The following is a 9,001-nucleotide window of genomic DNA, read 5'->3' on the forward strand; positions in this document are numbered from 1 at the left end:
ACTACTCTTGGGAAACTTGGATTAGAAAACTTGATGGATTGTCCAAATACTCGTATATTAGCGGTTAACAAAGAGAGGATGGTGTTCGTATTTCAAGTATTAAGTATTAAGAAGATAAATAAATATTGAGGGTTTGAAACTTTAGTAAATAAATCCACCAATTTTAGAGAACCAATTCTTTTTTTGTATGAAATAACATTTTTTTATAATGATTTTGACTTTAGAAACCTGAAAAGACCTAGTATTGTTGTTTTGTAGTTATTCTTGAAATGACTGGTAGGAACTGTTCTCTATTTATAATCATTATGAAAATGGGTTTTGCCATTTTACATTTGCAGCTATTCTTTAAATTGCTTATAGTTACAACACTGAATTAGCATGTAGTCTTCAAAGGGTAATATAAAGCATTTTTATTTTTAGATATTCTGAAAATCAATAATATATGGCATTTTGTGTTAGCAGATGTTCTCTAAAACAATAATATATAGCATTTTACATTTTCAGATATAATTTAAATCAATAATATATGGCATTAGTATATATTCTATAAACTAATAATATCTTGCATTTAGCATTAGCAGATATTGTGTAAAACAATAATATGGCATTTGGAATTAGTATATATTCTGTAACTTAATAATATCTTGCATTTTGCATTAGCAGAAATTGTGTAAAGCAATAATATAATTAATTTTGCATTTCTAAAGCAATAATATGTGGCATTTTGTATTATTAGATATTCTTTGAATTAATAATGTTTAGGTTTTTGCATTCCTAGCGTTTCTGTAAATCCACTATAATTGTCACTTTGTATTCTTTGCTAATACTTGGATTATTTTATTGTTGTAAGCCATTCTATAAATCGACATGTCATTGGCAGGAAGTGTGTGAAAGAAGTAAGGAAAACAGTGCGCAAGTTTCTATCGCGTTCTATGATAAGGACGCAACAACTGTATGGTTGCGACGTAGTTAGTTTGAGTGCATATTTTCGTCCTTGCCATTGGGTTTTAAGCCTCCAAGCAAACACAATACGTTCACAGTTTTGTATTGTCAATAAAAACTACCTTGAATAAAAGTATTATTAGCTCTGCAATAATTCAGCTGTAGGTACAAACTGGTGAAATGTAGCAAACGTTTTAAATTCAATAGGCAGACTTTTTATTCTATCTGAGATTATCGAAGTCTTAAAGGCTTTTTGTTTCAAAAATTGACAATACGAGTAGTTATAATGTCTAAAGTTGAGATTATTCATGCAGACCTACATGTTCAGTGCATGCCCATCGGCAACCCCGTAAAGACAAGTATTCCACGCTAGTGTTATATGTTATGATTATTTACATAAAATATAAGAACAAGTTTTCTATTGTCAAAGCCCAAAAATGTACAAAATAGGGATCAATTATATCATTCCATTAAGTTTAACTCTATTATAGAAAGAAAGATAATAATATTAAAGTCAAGGTTTATATACTCTTCCTGCCAAATAAACAGGATACACATTATGCATATGATAAAGATCTTTCATTACTCCATTTTTATTACATTTTAGTTCGTAAAGGAGAAACTTCGAAAACAAGTTTATAACTACCACTTTGTCCGAGATAATTTCTTGTCAAGTTCAGATCAGTTTAAAATATAACCGCTTCCGCTGCAGATATGATTTAGAACCAATATTCAATGGAACAGTTCCAAATGGAGCGTTAATAATATATTAAATCTTCCCGCTACAAGTGGCATTGACAGGGCCGCGCATGCGCAGCTCATCCTTCTTTCTTTTCTTTCCGTGTTACCCTACTCTGTAGGATTTCGTCCACATGCATTTATGCGTGTTTATGTTAACTAATCCATACATGTTCAACATACAGCACAGTACTACTAATTCAAGTATGAAGCTACCCTTCAGTACCAATAAATGTCCTTGAATATTATGTTGTTTCTTCAAGCATTTTAAAAACTGTTCTTTTCGTAAGAATTATAGGTAAATGGAATTTTGCGATATCACAATTTTGTTTCTAGGGATACTAATACAAATTTAACAGGGAAAACTAAGGGGCTTTAAATTATGTCTCAAACATTTTTATCTGTAATCTGCCGTATCATTTTCGGAAACTCAGTATTCAATTCAGACACTACTAACACCATTAAGATAGCGACTTGGTTTTCACCATACAAAAGAAAAGTAGTGATAAATCTTGTATAAGTGTTATTTGTGAAAGAAAATTTGTTTGTAATTTTCATGATACAAGAATCTTATAAATTACCAATGTTAAAGGTTGTGTTTCATTTGTGATGTAAAGATTTAGATTCTATGGCACAATACGACTTAGCATAGTTTTTGCGATTGAGCGTAATAAATACTGACTTCTCGTAACTTTAAACTAAATAGTTATGTAACTTGTTAAGTGGCTGCTAACATAGTGTGACCAATAATATCTACAGTGGTTGGTACATTTCCCAACATATCTATATAACACCGCCAGTGACACTGCAGGGTTAACTTTTTCTCCGGCTATAAAATAAGCATCTGGGCTCGCTACTGGGTCCACTACTGTTTATAGTTTATAGTTAAAGGCATTACTAACCTCCACTAAAGTATATCTTATACTTCGCCATACTGATGAGTTCCGAATAGAACGAAAACAGGATCAAGTCCATAGGGGGTTTAGACACCCCCCCCATTTTCTTTCCACAAACATGAGTTCGAGAGAAGATATCAGTCACACACATATTGGTTACCATATGGTATCCGTATCTCCGTGGCGAAAAAATCGCTTTCGACGTGTGTCGGTGTAAACTTTATCTTCGAGCTAACGCTCTGACAAAGTTGCAATGTTAAATTAATCCTCATAGTTTGTGTGGAGTTTCTCTGGCGGGTACATTTACGTGATCACTGAAAAAATAATACGAAAACCCATCGGAAATTGATTTAATTTTAAGATTGAAAGAAAACCATGTGTGATTGTCACCAAATTTCCTTGTTAACTCGTATCAACATATTTGAAATAAATTACTTGTGTTTGCAACAATAATTTCCAGGTACGTTTGATCTTTTGTAGACACGATAACATGTAAATCGTTTCTGTAAAAATAGGTTAATATCGGATCATGAACACGCTGTTGGAGTGTGATCGAAGAATTAGAGAGTAATGTCCTTTTGATGGGCCAGTTGGCAATTAACTGTAGAGCTCGGGTGTGAAATCAGGACAAAGGGTCCTTTGTGCGAGGTGCACCTGATTAAGCGACATAGCATACAATCAATAGAAGATAATCCCTCTTTCATAATATTTTAAAATCAAATGTACACTTAAATAAACGCCATGTTCCTACTTCAAGCTCAATTGACAAGTTATTAAAAATAAAACTAATTATGTCTACAGACAACATAACCTCTTCTATGCTCTGCAAGTCACATATTTTGGCGAGTGAAAAGAGTAAATATGAAAGAGTTTACAAATGAATTGTATGTTGGTGTCAAAAATACTAGTCTCGAAAAATACGTTTGTAAGCCATCTTCATCCTAGTGTTGGATACACATCAAGCTGAGTAAACGCTAATTAGTCTAAGAGAGGCTCAAATGTAGACTGAGTCACCGCCACACGGGATTTTGTAGACTCCCGAAGTGTACAGTAAAATACAAAACTAGCCTTTCTTCCTTACATTTAAATACCAAATAGGAAGGATAGTAAGGAGACTTAATATCATAACCCAGTTTGAGACCAGTGAAAGACAAGATTCCAAGGGAAACGTTAGGAATTGAGAACAAAAATAACTTCAATAAAGGATATGGTGTAAAATTGTCTAAAAGCTTGCAAGCCAACGGTGCAGAAGCAATGTTGACCATTGCCGCAACACTACTTCTCAAAAGGGTTATCCTTTCCAAAATGGCGGTATTTTTTAACATATCCGGAGATATTTACCGAGTTTCTTCATTGCACAATGAATTAGTTCTTGTGTGTTAAGACTTGTCAAAAATAATACACTATGTCGGAAATTCCATTGTTGTGAGCGTTGTTGCTAACACACAAGAATGAACTCCTCGCATCTATTGATATTGATATTGTGTATCCTTAATATCCGCCATTTTGCAAAGGGCAAACATTTTAAGGTCAGTTTTGCGGCTTTGTGTTCTACTAAAAAAGACCTCTAATTCGAATTGCCAACGAGTTATATATTATTGAATAGTCACAAAGTTAATATACATGTTATAACCTTCTCGGCGTATATATTGTTTGTGATATTCACGCTACACTTAAATTCCAAAAGTGACTGTACACTGTTGCTGTTTTAATTTTATACAGTGTAAAATATGATTTGGTATACGAGGCGGGGTCGCGGTGGGAAGATTGAGCAATAAATTCCAAATGTGTCCCAGCTTCCTTGGTCTGTTCCACCTGTGTCTGAATTTTGTGATTATATTTTGGGCATTCACTTTAATATCCCATATTTCATAGCCCACAATTAAATTATTTCTATGTGTTTGTAATATCATCCAGCCGATGAGGTATGTATTTCAACATACTAAACTAGCTCGCTCTTCGCTCTTATCTTTAGAACTTTATATTTCCTCTAAATAAATTATGTTTCATTTCTCTGTACGGCCATGAGCTACTTTTTAATATAGCTGAGATCTGCGTAAGTCATCTTTTAGCTAATTAAACCTAGTAGCTAATTCAGTTAATTTTACCTCTCCAAAAACACTACTTTCCGTATGTAGACAATTATTTTCTTATATAAATATTTCTTTCCCTCTATAAACAATTCAGTTATTTGTTTAAAAGCCCTATATTTAAACAGCTGATTTTCCATCTACCACACATTACTATGTCAAAAACAATTCTTTTCCTATGTAAAACATCTCTTTCCCTGTATAAACAATCAGTATGATTCCGTTATTTTTTTATAATCCCATATTCAAACAGCTGATTTCAATACTAAAATTAATTATAAAATAGTGTTACGTTTCCTTCTTTAAGAATAATAACAAGAGTATGAAACGTCAGAATATATTTTAAAATACTTATTCTGTTTTTTTGCATAGTAATTAAAATTATAGTTTATTACTCGTCACGAAATTTCTATAGCGGGTCTCCGTAGCATTCACTAAGTCAATTTTGAGACTAGTAATGGAACTTAATATTTAATTAAACAGTCAACTGTAATTAAAACAATTCCGGCTCTTTATATAGTTTGAAAACAGTCAACCTTCCATTAATACAATATATCGTTTTGTTTGACACTGTTGCGAAAAAAAGACGAAACGAATATATGTTTCTGCATCATAGCGTGTGACAGAAATAACTAAAAAGAGTTTTAAAAACAATTAGTATTTAAAAATACTCTCTCTTTAGGTAACCTTAAATAAAATTTAAGAGCAAATATCCAAAAATATTAACAATTTAAAAGAAATCACGCCGAACTCAAATAAAAGTAATTAAGAACAATATAATAATACCCCGTTAACTAATTTTTTTCCTTTTTATACTCGACATTTGTGGGTTGAATTAAGCGTGAGTTCTAAATCATACATTAAGTCACTTTAGGAAACTAAAACATTATAAAGTCAAACACTGTTTGGAGAGTTCTGACCTAGATACCCAACACAAAGGTAACCAGCAATCGGATTATATCTCTATCTCTAATAAACTCGTACACCTTGTCTATTACTTGCTTGAGGGATGTCATTACATCAGTATGTTACTGATCAAGCAAAGCTTTATGTGAGTGATTTTGCAACATACATTTTATAACTGAAAGCTTACATTGGTATTTATTTTCCAAACGTTTTCTTTACACAATCATGATGGATTGGGACTGCTCGGAAACCTGTTCATAGTGCCACTTTTCTTTCTACCATCACATCAGTGGTTTGATCTCCAATCTTCCCTACACCTAACTACTTTTGTTACACACCATTTAAATGTAACAAATACCTTTTAATATACTTTTAATAATAATAAAAGAAGGAATTTTTTAACTTCAAACTTTCTTTAAGGTATACTTTCTTCAAGCCTTCTAAGGTGGGGCCAGCTTTAATATTTATTTATGGAATATTTGGATGTTAAAAACACTTTGAAACTTTGTCTCTTTGTTCATCTTTTCAACTAACTTACTGTTATTGAACTATTGTGTCAGTAATATAAAACATACTAAAATATAATTATATTATTTATAATTGTGAAAATATCATGTCCATGTTTAGTAATAAACTCTCTTATTACTAAAATAATTTTTAGTAATAAAATAGTGTAAAATAACAAATTTTGAACATAAACATTTTATACGAAGTAAGTACAAAACATAAAAGCGAAAAGCAGGTTAGTTAGTATAAGAACGGCCTTTCTTTATTTTAAAATTGTAGATAAAGCATTAAAACTTCTTAACGTTACATAAATGTCGACATTTTGATACAAATATATTAGTTTTCTGTATACCATTTAACAGCCCACAAAATAACAATCGAGTGAAAATTTGAAATAAGAGCATACGTCCCAAAGCACATAAAATTATATACGACACCACATTTGTTTAACACTCATTAACGTAATAAAGCCAAATTAACTGTTTAGAGAAATAGTTTCATACAACCTTTTGAGATATTTGCACACTTTTATATGTAGTGAGATTCATTTTGCATTCCATTTGATGTGGCTCAACCGTAACGGATGTATTCATGATGAATGAATCCCTAGAGTAGATGCTGCTTTTGATCTTAATTATCCTTAAAGTTTATTTATTTATTAATAATTACTCATTCTAAGTTTACTGCCCTTAAGAACAGTTGTTATTTTCCTCTTCTCTCTCAGCATCTGCCACTTACTTCTTTTTTTTAGTGCTTACTATTTTGTGGTGTAACATCCACTGCTCTCTTTCTCTTCTTAAGAGTTAGGACTAGTATATCATAACGATAATTATATTTTTATTGTATTATCATTTATTCCTGAATAAAAACTCTTAGCTATATGTAGCTCTAGTTATTCTTTCCCTAGTTTTTAGCACAATAAAAGATACACAACACTATTTAGCGGTAGTACATTACTCACTCAGATAGTTGAGTTTGAGTACATTTGCAAAGGATCTTTCTTGTCCTAATATTCAGACCACGTCGTTCTTTGCCGTCATCACGGTCATGATTTATCTGAATATGAAGGTGTAAAGTCTTGTATTTCGTACAAAGAACCCATCTTTTTACTATAGTATGTATTAGTTAGCAATCTACACATTTTATTACTTTAATCTTCTACTGTATTTACGAAATGTCAAGACCTACAACGCCGTTACTTATGCTACTACATTTTATGTTTTAGAAGTAAGGTACTAGTTTGAGATCGGAATGGTAAGAATCTTCCTGAAAAACTCAAATTTTAAAGGAATAAAGCGTGCGTGAATACAATATTACCCAAGAACAAATAATTTGGTTCCGTTTCTGGAAATTTGGTTGCATAGAAACGAAGAATTGTTTATAGTTAGGTTTGTGTTTGCTACAGGAAAGGTGGTGTTTTATTGTTTTATCTTGAATTTCCATATGTTATTAGTGTATATTATAAATTTAAATAAATATATTTTTGTACAACTTATGAAAAATGTATCTGTGCAATCCTTATCTTCCAAGTGTCATGCTTTCACCTTACACATTATCCTCTTACTTAATGAACTGAGTATTTGTCTGCTGAAAATATAAATGGAGGTAGTTAATTTTTAGTTTGAATTGTCTAACAAAAAGTTTCTTCATAATTGATGTCCAACACGTTTATTTTTGTAATTGAATACAGACTTAGGCAAATAGTGCAAAAGAAATTACAACAGTTTGCCTCTTGTGGTTATTTACTGTAATCATATAAACATGGATCATATAAATCTTACACATACAGAAAAGTAACACAAAACTCATAAAATCCTCACTTTCTATAACCTGACGTATTTTGCTTTCTATAGCGAACTGTATTAACAACAAAATTACTTGGTTACGAATGTATTAGGTCAGAGACTCTACCGACTTAAAGCCACTTCCATTAAGAGGGTTTATAATTACCGTTGGTTTCTATTGGGTTATCTCATAAACATAATACACATCGCAATTGGTGGCTAAGCTCCGCCACATTTTCTTTACATCGGTTTTAAAGGTATTCAGTATGGTCATTTGTTCTTTTGAAACATTTTCTCTTTGTATATTTATCAGGATATAATATTTAATGTGTCGAGAAAGATCACAGATACGAGTGATTCTTAAGCTTCTCGTTGCTGATGGAACAGATTGTATGCTCCTTGTACTCTTATGGATTTTTTCCAATAATTCACAATTTTTTATTTATAAAATAAAATTCTGAAATGGTCTTTAACAAAGCAATTTCTTTGAAATCTATGTGTTATAGGTTTACTAAAGAAATAAAGCTTGCAGGTCATATCAGGTAATTGCGCGAGCGAGTCTGAGCCAGGCCAGAGGTCATATATTCACATATGAATGAGAGTTTGAGCGCCAAGGTCAGATATTTTCTACATAGGAACTTAGGCATAAAGTCATAAATATGACATCAGTCATACATTTAAGGGTTTCTCAGTCAATATAAATACCACTAGAAACAATACTGGATTATTTTGTCCTTATGTTTGCGTTCTCTGATATAATCAAATACAACATTTCGTACTTCCGTATCTTGTCACACGAAATCCGAACAATATCAATTTTTGTCTGAAATGGTATGAATATATTATTTTAGAATGGGCGGTGGGAATAAAAATAATGAGTTTGAATGTGGATCCGCTGAAGCATATCGGAGACACAAATGAAAAGCTTTTCGTTGCTGACTGAAAATACTCCTTTCTCTTTTAAACACTAAATCAGAAGCTTTCTTACTTAATTTACTGAATATAACTTAGTAAAGTACACTTCATATTATATTCCACAATACATGAACTACATAATATATGATTTAATTAAATATCTCATTCTATAATACATCAATGACTAGCAGTTACCCGTGGCATCGCACTCACTTTGTAGGTT

The sequence above is a fragment of the Homalodisca vitripennis genome, chromosome 6 (assembly GCF_021130785.1).
Source record: "Homalodisca vitripennis isolate AUS2020 chromosome 6, UT_GWSS_2.1, whole genome shotgun sequence".
NCBI lineage: Eukaryota > Metazoa > Arthropoda > Insecta > Hemiptera > Cicadellidae > Homalodisca > Homalodisca vitripennis.